This window comes from Trichomycterus rosablanca, chromosome 22 (assembly GCF_030014385.1).
Source record: "Trichomycterus rosablanca isolate fTriRos1 chromosome 22, fTriRos1.hap1, whole genome shotgun sequence".
Lineage (NCBI taxonomy): Eukaryota > Metazoa > Chordata > Actinopteri > Siluriformes > Trichomycteridae > Trichomycterus > Trichomycterus rosablanca.
This window is the reverse complement of record NC_086009.1, coordinates 8,321,888-8,333,653: the sequence shown is the minus strand read 5'-3', so window position 1 is coordinate 8,333,653 and position 11,766 is coordinate 8,321,888.

Below are 11,766 nucleotides of genomic sequence, written 5' to 3'. Positions count from 1 at the left end.
TTCATTATGCTGTATTCGGTGTAATTTAATTAAGCGCTTTTATTTAGCGCTATTTTATCAGTTTAAGACTAAATTTAATTCACATTTTTGACGTTTTAAGAAGCCAAAAGCTCCTGACGATGTTCCGTCCAAGAGAAAACCGCTGTCGCAGATTTCAAGCCAATATTTTTAATAAAAACAAATGCCAGAACTGCTTTAAACCGATAGAATCACACACAATCAGTCAGTCTGATCTGAGCACGGTAAGGACCTGTTAATGTTTTTTTTAATATTTAATTTATTATTACTAACATGTATTGCATTAATTATACACTTTTATTTCTCAAGACTAAACATTTAAAGGCTGGCTGGCTCTTACTGGCACCAGAGGGCATCAACTTTGTGAATCCTGCCCATAAGAACAGGGTAAATTTTGTGTTAAATGCCGTTTTCAAAAATATCAATTGATTACCACAGACAATCATTTTATCATGTTTTTGTTAATGAATGAATAAAAATGGCTGTGAATGCCATTAATAGCATTCTTTCTGGGACTACTGGATATATGGCCACTTCACTTGGCTATACACCGATCAGCCATAACATTAAAACCACCTCCTTGTTTCTACACTGACTCACTGTCCATTTTATCAGCTCCACTGACCATATAGGAGCACTTTGTAGTTCTACAATTACTGACTGTAGTCCATCTGTTTCTCTACATACTGTTTTAGCCTGCTTTCACCCTGTTCTTCAATGATCAGGACCCCCACAGGACCACCACAGAGCAGGTAATATTTAGGTGGTGGATCATTCTCAGCACTGCAGTGACACTGACATGGTGGTGGTGTGTTAGTGTGTTGTGCTGGTATGAGTGGATCAGACACAGCAGCGCTGCTGGAGTTTTTAAATACAGTGTCCACTCACTGTCCACTCTATTAGACACTCCTCGCTCATCTATTGCTGCTGTTTGAGTTGGTCATCTTCTAGACCTTCATCAGTGGTCACAGGACGTTGCCCACGGGGTGCTGTTGACTGGATGTTTTTCGTTGGTGGGCTATTCTCAGTCCAGCAGTGACAGTAAGGTGTTTTAAAACTCCAGCAGCGCTGCTGTGTCTAATCCACTCATACCAAAACACCACACACTAACACACCACCATGTCAGTGTCACTGCAGTGCTGAGAATGATCCACCACCCAAATAATACCTGCTCTGTGGTGGTCCTGACCATTGAAGAACAGGGTGAAAGCAGGCTAAAAAAGCATGCAGAGAAACAGATGGACTACAGTCAGTAATTGGAGAACTACAAAGTGCTCCTATATGGTATGTGGAGCTGATAAAATGGACAGTGAGTGTAGAAACAAAGAGGTTGTTTTAATGTTATGGCTGATCGGTGTATATCAGCCCCATGGATAAGCTTCCTAGCTTCCAAATGAGCTAGGACACGTGGTAATAGAATTACATTGTAGAATTTAATTGTTTAGGGTCACAAATGTAAAGCAGGGACTCCAAGTGTGAGGATTTTTCACTTTAGTGGTGCATAGAGATCAAGTAAAAAAAAACACTGAAGTATTATTCTGCACCCACAGAGATGGCAGCGACGATATTTCATACTGGATGACCATGGATTTCTGCGCTATGCTCTGGATGAAATGGTACTGTTGTATTTGTAAGGAGAAAGTCATTCTCTTTTTACACCATATGGGCTAAAATATGTGAACATTTGACCAAGACATTCTGTTTCAATGCCATTGGCATGAAGTTTGCTAAAGTCAAAGCATTTTGTGTTTGTGTTGAATAGCCTTCCACCTTGCCCCAGGGCAGTGTAAATATAACCCAGTGCAGTGAGGTTCTGGACGTCTCAGCCCAAACTGGTTTCCCCAACAGTCTACGCCTGTGCTTCAGTGACCGTGATTACTGCATACGAACAGAGGAGGCAGAAAACATCAATGGGTATGGGCTTCCATTTTTATAATCATAATGTGCATCCAAGAAATGTTACTTATTAATTGATTTTTAATTTGACAGCCTTTAATTAATCAATCCGTACTTATATACAGTAGACCCTTGACTTACGAATGATATTGGTTCTGAAGGGCTGTTCTTAAGTCAAAATGTTCATTCGTGAAACCTATTTTTTTCCATAGGAAATAATGTAAACAGAATTAATCCGTGCCAGACCCCCCAAACCACCCCCTTACCTAACCTTTCTAATGTCTTAAATTGTCTTTTTGTTATAAATACAAGTATATTTTCCCTTAATCTTAAATTATAGAATAGACATTACTGTAATAAATAATAATAAACAACAATACACAGTAGTACTGTACATAAAATACACCACATTTCAGTACAGTACGTGTGCTGTACCATACACCATAATACATTTCCTTCTTTTTATATAAAATTTATCTACCAGAAACAACAATAACTTTCATATTTCTCTATTATTTCCTTCATTTCAATAGTGTTGTATTTTGTAGGTGTAATTGCATGAAAGAAAGAATACTTTACTCAGCCGAATTCCTTCTTCTCTCTCACTCACTGTCCCCTCTGTCTGATACACAGGAGTAATTACTAGCAGGAGTAATTATACAACAACAAATGTAATAGATTTTTTTTTTATTTTCTCAGCTCTGCGCTCTCTCTGCACCTTATTTGGGGACGTTTTAGTTTTGAAAACACCAGAAAAACACCGTCCGCTGTGCGACTGTTCACTCACTGTATATATACAGGTCCTTCTCAAAAAATTAGCATATTGTGATAAAGTTCATTATTTTCCATAATGTAATGATAAAAATTAAACTTTCATATATTTTAGATTCATTGCACACCAACTGAAATATTTCAGGTCTTTTATTGTTTTAATACTGATGATTTTGGCATACAGCTCATGAAAACCCAAAATTCCTATCTCAAAAAATTAGCATATTTCATCCGACCAATAAAAGAAAAGTGTTTTTAATACAAAAAAAGTCAACCTTCAAATAATTATGTTCAGTTATGCACTCAATACTTGGTCGGGAATCCTTTTGCAGAAATGACTGCTTCAATGCGGCGTGGCATGGAGGCAATCAGCCTGTGGCACTGCTGAGGTGTTATGGAGGCCCAGGATGCTTCGATAGCGGCCTTAAGCTCATCCAGAGTGTTGGGTCTTGTGTCTCTCAACTTTCTCTTCACAATATCCCACAGATTCTCTATGGGGTTCAGGTCAGGAGAGTTGGCAGGCCAATTGAGCACAGTAATACCATGGTCAGTAAACCATTCACCAGTGGTTTTGGCACTGTGAGCAGGTGCCAGGTCGTGCTGAAAAATGAAATCTTCATCTCCATAAAGCTTTTCAGCAGATGGAAGCATGAAGTGCTCCAAAATCTCCTGATAGCTAGCTGCATTGACCCTGCCCTTGATAAAACACAGTGGACCAACACCAGCAGCTGACATGGCACCCCAGACCATCACTGACTGTGGGTACTTGACACTGGACTTCAGGCATTTTGGCATTTCCTTCTCCCCAGTCTTCCTCCAGACTCTGGCACCTTGATTTCCGAATGACATGCAAAATTTGCTTTCATCCCAAAACAGTACTTTGGACCACTGAGCAACAGTCCAGTGCTGCTGTTTCTGGTTCAAAAGTGGCTTGACCTGGGGAATGCGGCACCTGTAGCCCATTTCCTGCACACGCCTGTGCACGGTGGCTCTGGATGTTTCTACTCCAGACTCAGTCCACTGCTTCCGCAGGTCCCCCAAGGTCTGGAATCGGCCCTTCTCCACAATCTTCCTCAGGGTCCGGTCACCTCTTCTCGTTGTGCAGCGTTTTCTGCCACACTTTTTCCTTCCCACAGACTTCCCACTGAGGTGCCTTGATACAGCACTCTGGGAACAGCCTATTCGTTCAGAAATTTCTTTCTGTGTCTTACCCTCTTGCTTGAGGGTGTCAATGATGGCCTTCTGGACAGCAGTCAGGTCGGCAGTCTTACCCATGATTGCAGTTTTGAGTAATGAACCAGGCTGGGAGTTTTTAAAAGCCTCAGGAATCTTTTGCAGGTGTTTAGAGTTAATTCGTTGATTCAGATGATTAGGTTAATAGCTCGTTTAGAGAACCTTTTCATGATATGCTAATTTTTTGAGATAGGAATTTTGGGTTTTCATGAGCTGTATGCCAAAATCATCAGTATTAAAACAATAAAAGACCTGAAATATTTCAGTTGGTGTGCAATGAATCTAAAATATATGAAAGTTTAATTTTTATCATTACATTATGGAAAATAATGAACTTTATCACAATATGCTAATTTTTTGAGAAGGACCTGTATATATAGAGAGAGAGACTCGGAGTCAACTTGTTTCGTGACATCACGTGTTTCGCGAATTTCGGTTCGTAATCCGAAATTTGTTCGTACGTTAAGTTGAAAAAGATAGTTCGTAACCCGAAATGTTCGTATGGTAAACCGTTCGTAACTCAAGGGTCGACTGTATACCTGTATCCTAAAAAAACGGTATTCAGCCGCTCAGGTGGCGCAGCGGTAAAAAGAAACGCGCTGCAACCAGGGCTGGATTCTGAAGAACGTGGTATCGAATCCAGCCTTGCTTTACCGGTTCGAAGCCGAGTGGCTGTATGAGCAACGATTGGCCGGTTGCTCATATGGGGGGTGGGACAAAGAACCGGATGTGGGTCTCTCTCTGTCAGAATGCGATTGCGTTCTCTGCCGGCTGATTGGAGGCGCTTACACAGAGATGGGAGAGGGTGCCCTTAGGGTGTGTCTCTCCGCATGCAACGCTAGGTGGCGCCAAACTCGTCAATGTGTGGGTGGCTCGTGTTTCGGAGGGGATACGGGTTAGCTTCAATCACCTCCGTCAGGGCAGGGTTCGGCATAGACAGAGAGGAAGCACGATGCTAATTGAACAATTGGATGCGCTAAAAAGGGGAGAAAAAGGGGTAAAAAAAACCAAAAAAAAAACAGTATTCAGAGAAGTATTCAGACGCTTTGCTGGAGCACTTTATTTCATGATCATGTGCGTCCTGTTTGCTTTAATTATTCTTGAGATGTGTAAGAACCATAAAGTAAGCTTGGCAAGACCTTGAACCTTCTATTTGGCCAATTTGGGCATTGGGGAATGATGAGCTTTGCTCAGGGGTAAAGGAGAGAACCCAAACATCACACTAGAAGAGCTCTAAATGTCCACTGTAGAGATGGGAGTACCTGTTGGATGGACAGCCATCTCCACAGCTCTCCATAAATCAGGCCTCTGATAAATGAAATGAAATGAAATGAAATGAAAGGACTATTAGACTGGGGTGACAGTGTCCTAGTTAGTTTGATTTATTTATTGTAATATCAATGTACTGTATATATGCTTGCTTGTCAATTAAATATAAATGAGTGCTTCTGCTAGGTGGCGAGAACACCTACTTGTGTACACAACTGCTGCAAAAACCAACCATAAGATGAGGAGGAAAGAGTCCACACCTTCAAGGGTATGTGCTTTTGCCAGTGTCTTGTTTTACACCAATCAGCCATAACATTAAAACCACCTCTTTGTTTTTACACTCACTGTCCATTTGATCAGCTCTACTTACCACTTTGTAGTTCAACAATTACTGACTAGTCCATCTGTTTCTCTGCATGCTTCGTTAGCCCCCTTTCAAACTCAGCACTGCAGTGACACTGACATGGCGGTGGTGTGTTAGTGTGTGTTGTGCTTGTGTGAGTGGATAAGACACAGCAGCGCTCACTGTCACTGCTGGACTGAGCGTAGTCCACCAACCGAAATATATCCAGCCAACAGCGTCCTGTGACCACTGATGAAGGTCTAGAAGATGACCAACTCAAACAGCAGCAATAGATGAGCGCTCGTCTCTGACTTTACATCTACAAGGTGGACCAACTGGGTAGGAGTGTCTAATAGAGCGGACAGTGAGTGGACACCGTTTTAGAAAAACTCCAGCAGCGCTGCTGTGTCCGATCCACTCATACCAGCACGACACACACTAACACACCACCACCAACATATCGGTGTCACTGCAGTGCTGAGTTTGAGTAAAGGAACACCAGTGGTTTGCACAAATTCCTGACTTCTAGAGTTAGGGTGTGTCTTCCCCTACACCTCTGTCTCAGGCTGTTATAAACCCTTTGCTCCAGGATGTGTGCACTAGTCTACTGGTAACCTTTTTAATCAGCTGGGCTTCAACAGGTCGCAACGTCGGCATGGTGGTCTGCAGAACCTCTTTTTTAATGCAGTTCACCTTGCAGCTGTGCTCTTTAGTTTAATTACAGTGCTAAATGCTGCACACATCATTCTGTCTGCTTGATTTACTAATCTCTGTGTTCTCTGTCTGCGTTTGCTGACAGTGGACTATTCCGGGTGTGTCTGGGAGAGGGAAAAGCTTATAGTGCTGTATAGTTGATTGTATAGCTGAAGCGGCATTACTCATGAGCGGAAGCGTGTGTGTGGATGAGTTAGTTAGGTAGAACATTAGCAAAATTAGCTTTCCTTATCCTATAGAAATATTGACTATTTGAAGGGTTGAGGGGGGCCAGAAAATGTACATTTTTGATGTTTTTTTTTTTTTTATCTCTCTGTCTTTTTACAGCAGTGTGACCAACGTGGATTCACAGTCTCAGATAGAAGCCGTGCATCCAATATAAGCAAATCCATCAACAACTGCAATAATGCAAACATTAATGCCAGTCTAAACATCAGTACCAGTAAAAGTAGCACTGAAAAGAGTAGCACGACTTATATTAGCAATGGTGTCAAAACCAGCTTTAGCCTGAAAGCAAGTAATACTATAACTGGTGGAATCTGGAGCTCCAGGATTGGTGCTGAAGCCAGCGGCATCAGTCGGTGCTATAATAAAAACAGAAGAGGCGGTGTTATAGGTGATGCGGAAAGCAGTTTTTCGCTCCCCTCCTCTCCGAGGGTAGGGGTACGAGAGGAAAAGGAGGAGCTTCAGGGAAGAGAAAGCATCACCGGCCATGACGAGTCGCTGAATGCCTTCCTGGTCAGTTCCTGCCTCTCTTCTGCTCTCAGCCAGCTCTCCAGAAGTTTGATCACAAATGGTAAGATAAGCAAGCAATGGTAAGATAAGATGGAAATAAGCTTGTAGCTGTTTTGCATGTTGCTTGTGAACCACTTTTTTAGCTGACGTGTGTTGTAAAGTTGCTGATTCTGTGAAAGTGCTGTCACCAGCTATTTGTTTTCATTCTAAAGGTCATTTGTCAGCCCTGTCTGTCGATTTGTCTCCACTGTTTTTAAATTCTTCTTTATTTTTTTTGGTTTTATAGATGCCAGAAGCCGTGAGGGTACAGAGAGTGGCTATTCTTCCCTGGAGAAGACGAAATCCAGCCTTAACGACACCCATCCATGCTCTGACCTAGATTACAGGTGTGAAATTTCCTGATGGAATTTGCTATTGCTATTGCTATTTTTGCTAACCAGGTGTAGAAAGTTAGACCTTGGGTAGACCTTTGAAAGGGGCAGTTAGTTGGGGTAATGGATGAAAAGGGACAGCAACAGAAGGCACAAACGCAAGGATCACGCGTGCTCAGGCGTGGTAGACGTCAAACACACAGGACACACAGTCCCGGAAGGGAGGAGGTCTATCGTCTGTTCGGAAAAGAGCGCAGGTGAGTAGCCATTTGTACAATCAGCTTAGAAGTCGGGACTTTAATTATAGATGTGTTTAATTCAGTTACATCTGGCAACAAGATATATGATTTGTCATTTAACTATACACCCAAAGAGTACATACTGTTGTTCATACAGGGTGGGAGCCGAATATGGATTCTCTCATAACTGACGTAATTATGACCTCTGCTGGCTGATTGATGGTGCCTGCACAAAGTCAGGGGATAATGCATTTGATCAGGGTGTGGCTCTCCATACACAAAGCTGATCCGCATATGAACTCGCCTCTCGCAGTTGGCTACTGCACACGTGTCGGAGGGGGCGTGTGGCGGTCTCGCTCTCCTCAGTCAGGGTGGGGATCAGCATCAGTAGAGAGGAAGCGTAATGCAATTGGGTAATTGGATTAGGGCTGGGCGATTTTGCAAAAAAAAAAAAATCTCGATTATTTTAAAATTATAACCGATTGTCGATTACGATTTCGATTTTTTTTTTGTTCTTGTATAATGCAATTGAAATAAGACTCAAATTTCTTTTTTTTGTGTTGTAATTTAAAAGAAAATAGTAACACCTATAATTATCCTTTCAAGGGACTCAAACTTTATAACAATAACAATATCACAATAATTAACAATAATTAAAACAAAATAGAAATCTGAATTATCTACATCCTTTATAAGAATAGCTCTTATTTTAAATATTGTGCAGCAGAACCACCTTACATTAGAAAAAGAACTACAAAAAGTTCTTTACAGGTTTCTTAAAAAGAACACAAGCCTGTACTGTGCTGTTTCCACCACTGAGTGAGTCTGTATCAGTATCTACACTGGGGGAGGTTGCATTAAGTAATCACTCAGCTCAGCTCTGATTTTGTCCTCTTGTGACTGGGGGGTGGATGGAGGGGGCACGTTCTGCTTCTAACTATATGGACTACAAATCCCATGCTCTCACGGACTGTCACGTGTCCCGGTCAGCCAATCCTGATCGCGCTCACCGCAGTTTTGATTAAGTTCGGCGGTGTTTGATTCAGTGAATCTTAATTAAACTCTTCTGTTTGTGTCTCGTTTTGCCGATTGTGTTTGCGCTCCACTGTTTTTGCCATTTTGATATTAAACTTTCCCTGATTTATATTCCGCGAGCGTCTGGTCAGTTTCTGCCTCCTGATATGTTGGTATTTTAATGAAAAGGGAGAAAATGCGCATATATATACAGGGGTTGGACAATAAAACTGAAACACCTGTCATTTTAGTGTGGGAGGTTTCATGGCTAAATTGGACCAGTCTGGTGGCCAATCTTCATTAATTGCACATTGCACCAGTAAGAGCAGAGTGTGAAGGTTTAATTAGCAGGGTAAGAGCACAGTTTTGCTCAAAATATTGCAATGCACACAACATTATGGGTGACATACCAGAGTTCAAAAGAGGACAAATTGTTGGTGCACGTCTTGCTGGCGCATCTGTGACCAAGACAGCAAGTCTTTGTGATGTTTCAAGAGCCACGGTATCCAGGGTAATGTCAGCAAACCACCAAGAAGGACAAACCACATCCAATAGGATTCACTGTGGACGCAAGAGGAAGCTGTCTGAAAGGGATGTTCGGGTGCTAACCCGGATTGTATCCAAAAAACATAAAACCACGGCTGCCCAAATCACGGCAGAATTAAATGTGCACCTCAACTCTCCTGTTTCCACCAGGTCTGTCGGGAGCTCCACAGGGTCAATATACACGGCCGGGCTGCTATAGCCAAACCTTTGGTCACTCGTGCCAATGCCAAACGTCGGTTCAATGGTGCAAGGAGCGCAAATCTTGGGCTGTGGACAATGTGAAACATGTATTGTTCTCTGACGAGTCCACCTTTACTGTTTTCCCCACATCCGGGAGAGTTACGGTGTGGAGAAGCCCCAAAGAAGCGTACCACCCAGACTGTTGCATGCCCAGAGTGAAGCATGGGGGTGGATCAGTGATGGTTTGGGCTGCCATATCATGGCATTCCCTTGGCCCAATACTTGTGCTAGATGGGCGCGTCACTGCCAAGGACTACCGAACCATTCTGGAGGACCATGTGCATCCAATGGCGGTGCCGTGTATCAGGATGACAATGCACCAATACACACAGCAAGACTGGTGAAAGATTGGTTTGATGAACATGAAAGTGAAGTTGAACATCTCCCATGGCCTGCACAGTCACCAGATCTAAATATTATTGAGCCACTTTGGGGTGTTTTGGAGAAGCCAGTCAGGAAACGTTTTCCTCCACCAGCATCACGTAGTGACCTGGCCACTATCCTGCAAGAAGAATGGCTTAAAATCCCTCTGACCACTGTGCAGGACTTGTATATGTCATTTCCAAGACGAATTGACGCTGTATTGGCCGCAAAAGGAGGCCCTACACCATACTAATAAATTATTGTGGTCTAAAACCAGGTGTTTCAGTTATTTTGTCCAACCCCTGTATATAGAGATAGATAGATAGATAGATAGATAGATAGATAGATAGATAGATAGATAGATAGAGGGTGGCTTGGTGGGTAGCACTGTCGCCTCACAGCATGAAGGTCCTGGGTTCGATTCCCAGGTAGAGTGGTCCTGGTCCTTTCTGTGTGGAGTTTGCATGTTCTCCCCGTGTCTGTGTGGGTTTTCTCCGGGAGCTCAAGTTTCCTCCCACAGTCCAAACACATGCAGGTGAGGTGAACTGGTGATACAGTTCTTATAAATGGAGAGTTTACGGAGGAGTACAACCTTGTCCTGCACTAACAACCATAACCCTGGTCATTCTTTGAACTGAAACGGTAGACGTGTTTGTATGATTTTATTCATTGTGCTGTATGTCAATTGTGTGTTTTAGAAGGTCTGAAGTGATTGGTCATTTTGAGAGAACAAATGGACTGCATACCAATGCCAGTGAGGAGTTTAACTGGTTATGTTCATCCCCCTCTTCCTCTAATGGTGATTGTGATGGTGACAGGAGATCAAACCACAACATATCACAGGTACCTTACACACATAGACTGATCTGATGGAGGATATGGTGTAGATTAGGGTATTTTTTTTTTTTTTTTTTTTTTTTTCAAGCGACCCACATTTTGTCCATAATTATTACCGTGACCCAGGCAACACAAACTATGCATCAAAATGAAACACAAAACAAAATATACTTAATTAATAAAATTGGTGGCATACTGGTCCCACTGTGATTTACAAGATGTAACATAAACCCTTCACACTTGTGCATTCATTTCAGTTCATTTTGTGTTTGTGCCTTTTAAAATTTGTTTATTTAATTAGTATTATTTTTCTCTGCAACCAATTTCTTTTGGCTCGTGACCCTTGGCCAGGAATTGAAAAACCTCATCGGCGTTCTCTAGGGTTTAAATCAGGTGACGACAGACAGCACTCCTGGATCTTTAAGTTTTTTTGCATGCTTTGTGGAAATTGATATATACTGCAGCAAAACAATGACCCAAAACACTTTTGATAATGAATTGGTAACACTTTTGTGTTAGGGTGTCTCTGATTTTGTACGGTTGCCCAAATGCAGAGTATGCAAAACAATTACTATTAATATTGTTTTGATTTGCTGGGGTGATACATTTTATATTTATGATTTTTTGCAGGCACTTTTATCAGCACAGAGACGAGGGATAATGTGGACAGGGTGTGTCTCATCGTACACAAAGCTGAGCCACATATAAACTCGCCTCTTGCGGGTGAAAAGATGCAGTCGGGTACTTCGCATGTGTTAGTCACGGCTCTCCTCAGTCAGAGTTGGGGTCCACATCAGTAGAGAGGAAGCGTAATGCGATCGGGTAATTGGATACGACTAGATTGAGAGGAAAATTAGGGAAAAAATGCAAAAAAAAAAGGTGCGGAATTGGACGTACCTTTTTAAAACACTCCCGCTTAATAAAGGTAGAATCATGGTCCCCAAACCATAATAGAAATCTTTAACAAAGTTAAAGCTGGAACAGTACTCAAACTCTTCAGACAAAACCAAAACTGAACTTTAAGGCTAAGATCTGATCCATTATTTAAAAAAAATGATCCCACCAATGTGTTGACATGGCATTAAATCATAAACATAGACAGTTTTATTCAAAGCGACTTACAATTGTGAGCGAATATGATGCTAGCGATTGAGGGTTGAGAGCTTCAAGCCCCCAA